This window comes from Natrix helvetica (genome assembly GCF_964273705.1).
Source record: "Natrix helvetica genome assembly, chromosome: 2".
Taxonomy (NCBI): Eukaryota; Metazoa; Chordata; class Lepidosauria; order Squamata; family Natricidae; genus Natrix; species Natrix helvetica.
Genome location: NC_138552.1, coordinates 199,072,465 through 199,086,888, shown reverse-complemented (window position 1 = coordinate 199,086,888; position 14,424 = coordinate 199,072,465). Strand labels below are relative to the sequence as shown.

At 41.9% G+C, this 14,424-nt stretch overlaps 1 long non-coding RNA gene across 1 annotated transcript in view; it reads left to right on the top strand.

The window, feature by feature from the left end:
• LOC309386366 overlaps positions 1-14,424 on the top strand; it is a 58,856-nt gene extending 44,432 nt beyond the window's left edge. Inside the window, exon 3 of the long non-coding RNA XR_014174404.1 lies at positions 14,349-14,424. This is a non-coding gene — a long non-coding RNA (uncharacterized lncRNA). The remainder of the gene's footprint in view (positions 1-14,348) is intronic.

Below are 14,424 nucleotides of genomic sequence, written 5' to 3'. Positions count from 1 at the left end.
CGCAAATCACAACCAGTGCGTTTTGAGTTTTTTTTACATTTTCTGTGTAGAAAACAGCCATTGGATATACTGGATTCATTTAATGACCGCAGGATTTGCTTCACGACTATGATGTCTCACTTTCCAACTTTTGTAAAAACAATGGCAAAATCGAATCAGGTCACATAATGACCAGTTTATCAACTGCCCTGATTTAGGGCCAAAATTCCAGCTCCAATTGTGATTGTAAATCAAGGACAACCTATCCAACTCCTGTGCGAATATTCTGAAGCAAGTGGGACACCTGAATAGTTCCAAATTGGATGCTACCCATCTGCCCTTCCCACTTAGGTATGGCATCTGTGCTTCCAGAACCAAGTTTTGCTTTGGCTGCCAAAGAAAACTAAGCCCTGGGATGAAACTTTTTTCTTTCTTTCTTAGCTCAAGTATAAGTACAGGTAGTCCTTGACCATTTAGTGACCATTCAAAGTTACTGAAAAGGCACTGAAAAAAGTGACCTATGACCATTTTTCACACTTAGGAGTGTTGTAGCATTTCCCTGGTCACGTGATTTACATTCAGGTGCTTGACAACCAACTCATATTTACGATGATTGTAGCACCCTGGGGTCATGTGATCAATAGGGAAGCCAGATTCACTTAACAACCAAGTTACTAAATTAAGAACTGCAGTGATTCACTTAACCAATGTGGCCAGAAAAGTCATAAAATGGAGCAAAGCTCACTTAACAAATTACTCACTTAACAACATAAATTATGGGCTCAATTGTGGTCATAAGTTGAGGACTATCTCCTGACAGGTGTCACACAAGGTTTCTGTTCCTGTCAGTAATCTCTACTGCTTGGGTTTTCTCCTCTCTAGTGTCAGCGTTCCAAGTAATGCACCCATAGAAGCAAAACTCCGAGGCAGGTAAATTCTTCAAAGGATAATTTATTGGATGCATCATATTGGCACAAGTGGTGAAAACCGACACTGAAAGTTCCCATGCTTTTCACCTAATTACAAAGTAAAGGTTCCCCCTTTCCCCAAGTCACTGGTCACGTTGTGCAATCGAGATGCTGGCTGGTTGCTTGGTTACTTCACTCCTCCTCTATCCAGCCACCTGTTGGAATGTCCTTGGTTCCCACAGGAAAACTTTTTGTTTTGGCTACCAACCCGCATCTAGCTATTTCCTTCCTCCCTGTCCTTTCCCCTGTTGTGTGACGCCTCAAAGATGGCCTCAGCCAGGTCCACTTCAGAGTTGACATCTAGCAAGCATGAAGCCTTAGACCTCCCTGTTTCCTTGTCCTACCTAGTATCTGTCCTTCCTACCCTGCTTCCCCACCGCTGCTTCTGAAAGCCAGAGCTCTTTTTTCAGGTGGTGGCAACAATTTTGGTAGTTCCATTGTAAAAATGCATTAGAAAAGAAAGTACTTGGGAAAGCTATAGTTTTTTTTTTAAGCAGTGTCTCCTTTCTCCTTGCTGGTAGTGTGGGGAAAAAATCAAAAGAGCTCATTCCAACACTGTAATGATGTGTGGGAAAAGCCTTGGGAGATGGGAGGAAGAGCCACAGACTAGACAAGAAGGACAACAGGGAATCCCAGAACTCTACCTTTATTAACAGAGTCTTGAAAGTCTGAAGGTACCCCTCTCACCCCTCACTTTCACTCCAGGTAGTCCTCAACTTGCAGCCACTGTTGAACCTAAAATTTCTGTTGCTAAGTGTGACAGTTGTTAAGTGAATTTTGCCCTGTTTTATGACCTCTCTTGCTACAGTTGTGAAGTGAATCTGGCTTCCTTATCTGACTTGGCTTCACAGGAGGTTGCAAAGGGGATTACATGACTCCAGGACACTGCAACCATCCTAAGTACATGTCAGTTGCCAAGCGTCTGAATTTTGATCATGTGACCGTGGGGATGCTGCAACAGTTGTAAGTGTGAAAAAACAGTCATAAGTCACTTTTTTCAGTGCCGTTGCAACTTTGAATGGTCATTAAATAAACTAAAGATTCCTTCTGAGACTCTTTCCACATCCCACTCTTTTGGACTCAAATTTTATTGGACCATTGTTTAGATTGCAGCTCTTCCTCCTGTCTTCCAAGGTCATTCCCATATGCCATTACAAACATAGACCCAGGTTAATCTGTTTCTCACAGTCCAATCTACCTAATCCAGCTGGTGTTATGGGAAATGAAAATGAGGACATCGCTCTTCTGTGCACTACTTTGAGTTTTCATTACTGGGGGCTATGGAAAAGTTGAGGGAACACTTTTTTTTTAAAAAGCTGCAGTTTTTTTAAAATTACATAACATCATATTAGTTGTCAGAAGTCGCTTTTGTAGGCTGTTGTTAGGTTAGGGTGGTTTAAAACTATTATTTCACAATTTACCCCCCCCCCCTCTGCTCCCCCTTCCCAAAAATGATGGCAAATTATGCCATCACCATTTGATGCTCCACATTTTTGGAGTTTCTGATCTGAGGATACTCCAGGGGAATGAAGAAATGGGATTCAGAATTGACACAGGTTCCACTGTCTTCAGGTCATTCATTTTTGTCCTAAAAGACTAGCTGGACAGACAGGGAAAAATAAGTAAATCAATCAATCAATGAAACTTGGCATCTGAGTTTTTCTTGACAAAAGCATGAGGGTAATTTGGCTTGGCAAATTTGTGAAACTGATATTGTGACTTAAGATACAGATACCTTCCAACCACTAAAAAGTCTGGCAGCTCTTTTAAGTTTATAAATTCGCGATTTTCTTTCTTCCTTTTCCCATCCGCCCTAGAAAATGGATTACATTTTAGCTCATTTGCTCAGCTGCAGAGTTTAGCTATTTCATCTGAAAAGCTAACCTGCTATTGGAGAAGCAATTAGAATTTGCCATTTTCAGTGTTCTTCTCTGTTAAGTCCAATAGCAACTGACGTCCAAAGTGTTATGTTTATCTGGCTTGGCAAAAGCCTCTAAATCATAGTTTAACTTGGCAGGCCAACACTCTGAAATGGAAAACACAGTTTTTGCAGTCACAGTTTCAAGTTATTTCCTAAATGGTCCCTTTTCAACAACTAGGCTGACAGTTGATATAAACATTGTGCTAATGTGATTTCAACAGAATCAAGAGCAATCAAGTCTTTGCCTCTCGGGAGGTATAATGGGGGAGAAATATATGTATATAGTGTTTTGTTTGGACGTAGAATGTAATCTAGTATTGCTTCCTCTACGGCAGCCTTCCGTAGTGGATGATTTCTGCTCTCAAGTTAAGTCTTAAAAACAGAATTCACTGTTCTGTCCTCTCGGCTTGCATTCATCTTAGTCTCTGATCCAACCACATTGCAAAATAGGCTGAAAACAGCCGGAAAGACAGAATAATTGCTAGAAAGATCAAGAGATTCTGCTTACTTGTTGACAAAAACCTTCATACATTTTGTGTTCGCATCCCATAGCTGCACTAATCACAGATAAGTTCACTAATGGCACTGAATGAGTGGCACTTACAACCTGTCATCAAGTTGTGACTGTCACAGCATCCCTGTGGTTTTGTGATCTTAGATTCAAGCACTTATGATGGTTGCAGGGCCCCATGGTTAGCTGATCACCATTTGCGATCTTCCCTGGTGGCTTCCCACAAGCAAAGTCAACGAAGAAGCCAACATGCAAGGTTGCAGGTCAATCCTTTTTCTCCTGAGGAACCCTGCCATAGGATCTCATACTCGGTAGTGCACACTAGCCTGCCCACACTCCATAGTGCATATATGCACACATGCCCAGCCTTGTGCCAGCTCACAGAATCCTTGCAACTGCACTTGCACTGGGCCACAGCCTCCATCCCATTTGCTATTGGGCCTTGCTACAGCATCCTCCTCCACAGTCATGCTTGCATTCATCCATAGCACCCACCCCCCTGCCTATCCAGACTAAATAGCACTCACCTGCCCACCAGCCTGCTGGTGAGCTGCCTAAGGAAAGGCTTGTCATGATTGGGGCTTGCAATTTTCTGAAGTCTTCCCCAACTGACTTTGCTTGTTGGAAGCTGCCAGGATATTGGAAGCCCCAGCCAAGTGAGGTCCTCACTAATGACCCATGATCCTCAGTTAACAACAGCAACAGGAGCTCCCAGGATTGTTGTCATTAAGCAATGTGACTATGTATTATTTTCAGGGGTGGGCTTCAAAAATTTTAGCAATGGTTTCTCTGACATGGTGGGCATGGCTTCGGCTTCCTGCACCATGGCAGAGGGCCCATTTTCACCCTCCCTAGGCTCCGGAGGCCTTGAGCCTTCAGGAGGACGAAAAAGGACTCCTCTGGGCTTCAGAGGCTTCCTGGAGACCGTAAATGGGCCCATTTCTGGCCTTCCAGAGCCTCCAGGAGGCCCGTTTTTTGCCCTCCCCAAGCCTCCATGCGGGTTTTGTACTTACCCAGCATCCAAAACGGACCACATAGAGACTCCTGGGTGGAGAGGGGAGGGTTGGTCGGGGCCAACCAGGAGTGGGATTTGGGGCTTTACAAACCATGGAGAATGTTCACTAGAGGATCTCCTGAACCTGGGTGAACCTGGAGCAGCCCACCCCTGGTTATTGCACTTTGCAATCACATTGCTAAACAGTGGAAATTACAGTCACTATTACTATGGTTAAGTGAGTCCTACCTGTAGTTAAGAAATGCCCCCCCCCCCTTATTTTAAACATTACTATTGCTCTTTTTCAAATAGCCCAGATAAAATTAAAATATTTTTAAAATGAATCCTTAAAATATTTAGATTAAACCCACAACTGAAACTGTCTCAAGTCTAAAACCCATGCTTGTTAGAAGCTCACTAAAGATCTTCCAGAAGGAAATGGACTCTAAAGATGGGCTTATCATTTTTGGGGATTTTGTAAAAACAGAGAAAGCAGGTCTTCTTGCCATTCATAATTTAGATGAAAACAATAGAGTCTGAATTAAAAACTTGATACTAGACCCAAATAAGGAGGAGTCCTTGATACCAGGCTGTCAGACTATATAGCTCCAGGATTCAACATCAGTTTTCAATTATTATTGAGTCATTGTACTGTACAAGTCATTGTAGCAATCAATCCTGGATGTAACACCATTTAAATAACTGTTGAATTTAAATGAAAAGAGGGAAATGACCCAAATTGAAAAAGGAAAAAATGATTTTTTATTTTCTTTATTTGCATAGTTGGAACAATTGAGAGCAGAAGAATCAGCCGGGGGAGCAAGGTGTGCATTCTGAGGTTTAATTTTAAATTATAAGTATATGTCTTAGTGGCTTTATAATGGACTGACACGTTATTGAGGATAATATTTATCTGTCCGAACTGTAGGGCATAAAAGAGGTATCCCACAGGGAATGACAAAGGGGGAACAGCCTGCAAACTGGTAGGATAAAATTATGTGAGAGTCTGATTAACAACATAAAACTGTACAGTACACAGCCGCTGCTCCTCTTCTCTGCAAGTAGTAAATAGCAGAACAAATGATACACTAAGGGAGTTATAAATCTGTTGCATGACTCAAACTGGAGACATGGTAGGTCAGTTGTTTATTATATAAATAAACAGGGACTTCAGCCCAACCATTTATAAGCCAGTTTTGAACTGGATAAATTGCACAGAATCATCCTGCATCACATTTTACTCGTTTAAATGTGATTATTACTTCTTTCCAAGTGGAAAAGTATGGAACACTAATCTGGATAAGCAAATGTAAGCATAAACAGGTCATTGATTGCTAGTAATGAGGCTGACTTTAGATAGCCCGACCAGACATACCACTATCCCAAAAGATGTCTAGAAATATTGTAGATATAAATTTATATATCTGTATGGTAGTAAGGACATTTTCAGCCTTTTTGACAATGTATTTATTACATCTAAATTACCCTATTCTTAGTCTATAATGCACATTTACTGTTTCAAATATATCAAGAAACACATTTCCAATTATAGTTACAAAAGACTTTTCCAAATGGAATGTATGGCTAACCCTACTTCCATTTGATTTGGATTGAACTTCAACTTATAAGTCCATATCCAGTCCATTATTTTTTTCAGGCATTTGTTCACTGGGATTGTAATAAAAGAGAGAGATAAAAACTAGGCACACTTGCTAATATTTTAAAATGAAATGTTTAGATTATTACTCTTTGCAGTTGTATGTTGAATATACAACACAGAGAAAGGATCAGATTCTGCAGAATTCTGTAACAAAACTGTCACTGAGCCAGAATGGGACAATTCATCACAGCCAACTGGTGCTAGCATCTCGCCATGGCCGCATGACAATTCACTGTGGCCAGCTCATCGTAGGACAACTCACCGCAGCCAATCATATAGAAGCTAAAGTTATTCTGAAGAAATGGACAAAAATGAAAATAATGTCAAAGAAAAATTGGCAGATAACATTTATTGAGTTGTTACCTCCCATGGAATTATCCCACAGTAAGTTGGCCACAGCAAGATGGCCACAGCTAGTTGTCCTAGGCCCCACTGAGCTATGAAAGCAATATTTTCAAAGATTGGCCATCCAGAACAAAGCAGAGATGGACAAGCAAAATCCTAAATTGTAACTCAGACTTTCCAAATGAATACTTTGAATAGTATCATGAAAAAACAGTGAGTGGTCTGTTTGCTTAAATGTCCATTGCTCTACTCTTAACCAGTGTGAATCCCAAGACCATTGAAGCAAATTCCAGGACTATAGCAAGATTGAAATGGAAAACAGTTTTACCCAAGAGTTGGCCAGAATTCGTGTGCAGCGTTTATAGAAAACAAGTGAATTCAAAATATTGCCCGTACTTCATTTCAACTTTTGTAAGCAAAACCAAATAAATTAGTGTCATTCTTTTTCCTGCGATAGAAGAAACAATGCTGTAAAAAAAGAGGAAAGGATAACTATAGATAAAAAGAGAAAGCAAGCAATGATTGATTTTGAATGAAAGATGCATGAATTGTTGAAATAATATTGTTCAAAATTCCATAGTGCATTGTTTAAATTCCCAGAAGGATGATTAACTTTTTTGTTGCAAGTTCAACTGGTGATTAAGCAACTTTATGGAGGTTAAACATACTTTGTGTCTGGATGAAAAATAGCATCTAGGGGAATATGACATAAGAAATAAGTTGCTAAATTAAAAACAAAGATTGATTTACAATGGGTGAATATTGATTTCCTCTATGTAAAAATGATTAAAATATATAAATAAAGATCTTGGAAAAGTAGCTGGAATTAAAATTGGATCAAAACAATAACAGTTTGAATATAGAGATGACACTTCTTTGTCAGCCAAAATAGTTAATATTTCTTCAAAGTGTAGAAATTTCATTTTTTAAATTTGATATCTTCATTTCTTTTACTGTCTACAGTAAAACTTCAACATAACAGATTACTTCTGGGAATGGATGTCCATTAAATGCACATTTTCCTATAAACAAATTTATGTCATTTGATTTTGTTTCTATAATAATGTAATTTTTATGTCATTTGTGCAAGCTATGTAAGTTGGTGCAAATGTAAAATATAATTCACATTTTTACATAAATGCATAATAGTTGTTGAAAGCCACCCAGTGTAGCTTTGTATATGAGTGGAATATAAGTTAAATAAAGTAAATGCATAAATCAATAAAAATTTAAAATGCTATCAGTTACATTGATTATCCAGACTAGACAATGGATTTTGTGGTTTGGGGGAGGGGAGAAATCTTAAATAAAATGTTGTCCATTGCATCTGAATGGAGACATAGAAGATAAAGATACTGTTATCCCTTATTCCTTTTCTGCATTTGATATAACATTGCTTGCCCTCAATGAGAACAGTGTTCAGGGTATATATTATTAGTCTTGTTTTTCTTCAATTGTTATTATTTTTCATAATCTGGAAAAAAACTATTACCATCATGCACATTACCTGTGTAGCTGAAATAGATCTCGGTACATATGCAATGAAAAATATTAGTCTAATTTGGGATGAGAAGTATAGTATGAGAAGTAAGAACAATCAACCAATGGAACAGCTTGCCTTCGGAAGTTGTAGGGCTTCATCACTTGAGACTTTCAAGAAGAGATTGGAGTGCCATTTGTCAGAAGTGGTGTAGGGTCTCCTGCTTGAGTGGGGGTGGGGGTTGAACTAGATGACCTATAAGGTCCCTTCCAACTCTGTTAAATAAGTTAAACCTACTTGCCGTATCTCAAATTGGTGGCGGTTGAGACCCCCAAACTTTTAGTGATGGGGGATTTTAACCTGCCGTCGGTGGGAGAAGCATCAGAGGGGGTTCGGGAGTTCATGGCTTCCATGACAGCCATGGACCTGACTCAAATGATTCAGGGCCCAACACACGAGGGAGGTCACACTCTGGACCTTGTTTTTGTCTCTGGCCAGTGGCTGAGTGATCTGGGAGGAGGTGACTTAACCATCACTCCCCTGTCATGGTCAGATCACTCACTCCTTCGTCTTGACTTCCCTGGTGCTACCTCCCGCCGCGGGGAGGCGGAACCGGAAAGTTCCAGATGGTTCCGCCCCAGGCGCCTGATGGAACCTGATAGGTTCCAGACGGAGCTTGGGCCACCTCCTGTAACCTTGACCCGCCCCCGGGTAGGGGACCTGGTGGTTGCGTGGAATAATGCAACTACCGGGGCCTTGAACCGGGTGGCGCCTTTGCGGCCTCTCCGGCGGCAACGATCCACCCTGGCCCCTTGGTTTACCGAGGAGCTGAGGGTGATGAAATGCCGCAAGAGACGTCTAGAGAGTCGTTGGAGATCCTCTCGCTCCGAATTTGATCGAACACAGGTACGAGCCCATTTAAGGACGTACCTTGTGGCATTGAGAGCGGCCAAACGTCAATACTGTGCCACTCTCATTGCATCCGCGGAGAACCGCCCTGCCGCCCTGTTTCGGGTGTCCCGCTCCCTCTTGTTTCAGAGGCCGCGGGAGGCCCCTCTACAGGGCAGGGCAGAGGAATTTGGTAAATATCTGCAGGATAAAATCGCTCAAATCCGGAGAGACTGGGTTCCTGTCAGTGATCCAGTGGAGACGCCCATGGCGAGTCTTGAGGCTTCTATCTGGGAGGAGTTTGACTTGGTTGCCATCGAGGATTTGGACAGATTGCGTGGACGACTGCGACCCACCACATGTTTATTGGACCCGTGTCCCTCCTGGCTTGTACTGGCATCCTGGGAGGTTACACGAGACTGGCTCCTGGGCCTAGTGAATGCTTCGTTGGGAGAGGGGTCTCTCCCGGCCGCCTTGAAAGAGGCGGTGGTGAGACCCTTGCTCAAGAAGCCTTCCCTGGACCCTTTGGAGCTGGCCAATTATCGTCCTGTCTCCAACCTTCCCTTCTTGGCGAAGGTTGTAGAGAGTGTGGTGGCCTACCAGTTCCCACGACATCTGGAGGAAAATGATTATCTAGACCCGCGCCAGTCCGGCTTCCGCCCCGGTCACAGCACGGAGACGGCCTTGGTCGCGTTGGTGGATGATCTCTGGAGGGCCAGAGATAGAGGTTGTTCCTCTATCCTGGTCCTATTAGACCTCTCGGCGGCTTTTGATACCATCGACCATGGTATCCTGCTGCGCCGGCTGGAGGGGTTGGGGGTCCGGGGCACCGTTTTGCGGTGGTTCGGCTCCTACCTTTCTGACTGGACGCAGCGTGTGTTGACAGGAGAAGAGAGGTCGACCCTACGCCCCCTTACTTGTGGGGTGCCACAGGGGTCGGTCCTCTCGCCACTCCTGTTCAACACATATATGAAGCCGCTGGGTGAGATCATCCGTGGTTTCGGGGTGGGATACCATCTGTACGCTGATGATACTCAGCTGTACTTTTCCACCCCGAACCACCCCAACGAGGCCATCGAAGTGATGTCCCGGTGTGTGGAAGCCGTACGGATCTGGATGGATGACAACCGACTCAAGCTCAACCCTTCCAAGACGGAGTGGCTGTGGGTACCACCCCCCCGGTTCAGCCAATTAATTCCATCATTGGCCATTGGGGGCATCCATCTTGCCCCCGTGGAGCGGGCACACAATTTGGGCGTCCTCCTAGATGCCCGGCTGTCCATGGATGACCATGTGACAGCCGTGGCAAGGGGGGCGTTCCACCAGGTTCGCTTGGTGCGCCAATTGCGCCCCCTACTGGACCGGGATGCCTTGCGCACAGTCACTCATGCGCTGGTGACGTCTCGCTTGGACTACTGTAACGCTCTCTACATGGGGCTTCCCTTGAAATGCACCCGGAGGCTGCAGTTGGTCCAGAACGCAGCCGCACGGGTAATTATGGGGAGTACTAGGTACTCCCACGTGACACCGCTCCTGCGCGAGCTGCACTGGCTTCCTGTGGCCTATCGGGTGCGTTTCAAGGTTTTGATAACTATCTTTAAAGCGCTCCATGGCTTAGGACCTAGTTACTTGCGGGATCGTATTCTGCCCCATACATCCCTGCGACCAATTCGCTCGCACAGAGAGGGGCTCCTCCAGGTGCTGTCCGCTAGACAATGTCGTGGGGCGGCGCCTAGGAGTAGAGCCTTCTCTGTGGCGGGCCCAGCCCTGTGGAATGACCTCCCTCCGGATATTAGGAATACCTCTGACCTCCGCTCCTTCCGTATTAAGCTTAAGACCCACCTATTCCAAGCAGCTGGCCTGGCTCAACTTTGATTTAACCATATCGCTCCTGATGGGTTTTTAACTGGGTATTTTAATTACATTTAATTTCTAGGGGTTTTAAATACAGTATTTTAATTGTTTTTATCAATCGATCTCCTCCTTATGTATGTATGTATGTTTTAGTGTACCTTTGTTATATGTTTGTTTTGTTTACATATTTATTTCGAATGCTTCGTTGTACGCCGCCCCGAGTCCTTCGGGAGAGGGTGCGGCTAAGAAATAAATATATTATTATTATTATTATTATTATTATTATTATTATTATTATTATTATTATTATTATTATTATTAAATTAATATTTCTGCTATCTGCTAGGTCTAGTATAAGGCATCTTAAGAAACCCCCGAACAGTTCAGTTCCCCACTGTCTTTGTAATTGTCCAACCAGTATTGTACCAGCTGCTAACTGAAACATAGAGGTTCAAAGTTCTTGGGCATAATTTGCAGTTCCTCTTTTAAGTTGCTTTGATCATCATGCTTATGCAGAGAGAATGGAAAGCACCAGATTTTACATATTCTTTTGACTAAAGTAGAATGCCCATAGCCAGAAATTCTGACAAACAATAAGTATGAAGCAATTGCATTTTCTGTTTTTCTGTTTTTCTTTTGTCAGGAAACCATTCTTGGTTGTCATAATCAAGAGTCAGCTAAGGGCCAGGCCCACGGCTTCCAGTGGCATTCCATTGCTTGAAAATGGTCGTATTATCCCAACTGCTTTTTGTTCAAAGCAGCTGGCTTTTGCATGACTGGGCTGCTACCATGATGCTCTGGGTTTTTTTCAATTATATTTTTATTCTGACTTTCCATCGAAAAGATACAGCTACTCCTTTTCTTAATAGGCTTTTATTTGGGTAGGAGGAGGGAGGATTGTACATACAGTAATTCTTTATAGGGTTTGCTGATGGAGTCTTTAATTGTGAAGCTTGTGATTAGCTGTTTTTATGACTATTGTTATCTGGTTTTGTGAAATAAAACACTTGGCAACTTTTTGGAAATTGCTTCAAGGAAATTTCCAAAACAAAAGCCACTTATCAGTTAAAAGTCTCTATCATTCTGTACTTTCTTGTACAGTATTATAATGTACCAATCATGGTAATGAATTCATTAAAAATTTCCACTAAAGAATGCATTCCACTGGAGTTTTATTCCATAAATAAGAATCATCTGGGTAGATCATGTCCAGCTTTATATTTCTATTGTATTTCTGTTGGTCAAAGGAGAATGAACCTAGAAAATTGGAGGTTATGTTTGCAATGTATCATAACATAATAGACTGAACAGAGTTTTGGAATTCTGATCAACCAGTCTTGCTAGCACTTTAAAGTATCTGACCAGCTTTAGCTATAATCTGTCAGAGCTTAAGTGTACCAGACAATCATATAGGAGAAAACCCTCAATCATCTGGTTATCCAGGCTAATTTAACCTAATCTAAACTTTGTATCTCTATCTCTATTTTTTAAGTCCACATAAGAAAAATTAGAACATATTTTTGGGAGGCATCAAAAAACGCATACAGGAATTCTATTTGCTGGAGCAGGTGTGTTTTAAATGACAAAGCTGAACAGAAGAGATACATTCCCTCTCTTTTGAAGGAGGTGGTAGTCCAACTGCTCTTTCAAGAAGCCATTTTTGGATTCAACAATCCTGGATAATTTTTCTCCAGTTTCAAATCTATTTGGGTAAAGTGGTTCAGAGGGTGATAGGTTGACCTTTTCAAAGGTCCCTGGAGGAAGGGGGAGACATATAGCCCTAGAGCCCTGAAGTGTACAATACCCCAGAGCTCAACATTCTCCCCACTCCTACCTAACATCTACATGAAGCTATTGGGTGAGATCATTGACTGGCACAGGATGAGGTATCATCTTTGGCCTGGGCTGCATAAATATGCCATCAAGGTTCTTTCCCAGTACTTTGGACTGGTGAAGATCTGGATAATGAAGAATGAACAATATTTCAATTCTAGCAAGATTGAATCATTGTGGGATTTGGGACTTCCTGAAATTGAAGATATCCCATCCATCATTAAATACATTTCTGCTCCACTAAACAGTTGATATATGATCTGGGCTCCTGGATTGGATTGGGTTTCTGGATTGAGAAGCCCTGTTTACAGTCCCTAATGCATTAGTCACTTCCTGAATGGATTACTGTATTGCAATACGTTCTACATGATGCAGCCTTGAAAAACATTGGAGGGCTTTAGCAGGTCCAGATTACAGCTGCATATGTAACTGTTGGATGCACCAAGGTGTGCCCATATGATGCTAGAGGTGCATGAGCTGCACTGGCTCCCAATTTGTTTCCATGTGTAATTCAAGAGGCTGGCTATCATCTTTAGAGTCCTGCATGGTGTACTTGTGGAACCATCTGTCTTCAGTGATTTCTAAGCATGTGAGCTCCCAGTCTCTTCTATAAAACAATGTAATCTGGTGGGATCCAGGAGATGAGCCTTCTCTGTTGTGTGCCTAAGCTATAAGGCAAACTTTCTCCTAAGATCCAGATGGCCCAAACACACTTAGCTCTCCGGAAGGCCATGCATACCTGGCTTTCCCCAGGTGTTAGGGGAAATATTATATTTGTTTTACTGTATTGTTTTTCGTGTGTATTGTTTTTTTTTAGTTGTCAAGAGTTATTTGTTTAAGATAAGTGGTCATATAAACTTCAGTGAGATAAGATGAGATGGGAGGGGATGAATCAAGTAATTACTAGGAACTAAGTTTTGTGCCTAAAAATACCACTATCATCAAAGCAAAATAAAATGCTGGCTACATCTCACCATTCATAAGGTAATCCTATCCTTACTCACACAAGAATGCCGAATATAGTTCACTGAAATACACAAAATCCATTCTCCGTATATGCAGGAAGTATGTTGTGGCAATGAACAAAACCTTCCTCTTTCTTTCAGCTTAGTCAATTATCTGCAACATCACATAAGAATGTTTTGAACCGAAAAGTTGCTGGGAGGCATAACCTGATTATGGATTCACTCATAAGATTGTGGTTAGCACTAGCATCCACTAGCAGGAGGTGACATTTGTTCAGGATGCATACTATACATTAGTATTTATAAACATCATATACACTTAAAATAGCCTTTTCAAATCTGCTGCCCTCTGGGTGGTGCATCATCCCCATCTAGAAAGCTGGGAAATGCTGTATTAGAGGAATTCCTACTTAATCTATAATTGGAGTTTTCCATGTGTAAGGCATCAATCATTAGTTAATAACATGGATTTCCCCTTTGGGATACCAGGATTCAACCTTCCAACTCTGGTGATCAGGCTGAATCCTAGAAGAAATTGAATAAAGATTTCCACTATCTCTGTTGACACTATTACAGTGTTTATTTTAACCAGCAGTCCACGCTGTATGGAAGAAAAGAGGATGGAGAGAATCTAACTTCTCTCTTAATCCACTACAGAGAATTTTAATTTGCCAAAGGGACACCAGTTAGGCATGTGCAAAAAGCCTGACTGGTAAGATTTAGATAAGATTCTTTTCTAATGCTGTAAACGTTAAATCAATCAAAGAAGGAAATGTAGGGGGAAATTCTTCCATGCTGGTTAATTAGGTTTATATTTCACGCAGGCCTTATTTCTTCCTGGATTTTTTTTTTCTGTAAAAGACTTCCTTGTTTTTCATAGAAAGGGGTTCTAATGTTTTCATGCCACAATACTCTACAATAAGTTCTATTTTCTTCTTTCTGGTTTATAGATAAAAGAACTCTATGGCAAAGAAGATTTGCTGACTCCACCTGATCAGAGAACTTTCTGGAATAGTGATGACTCTG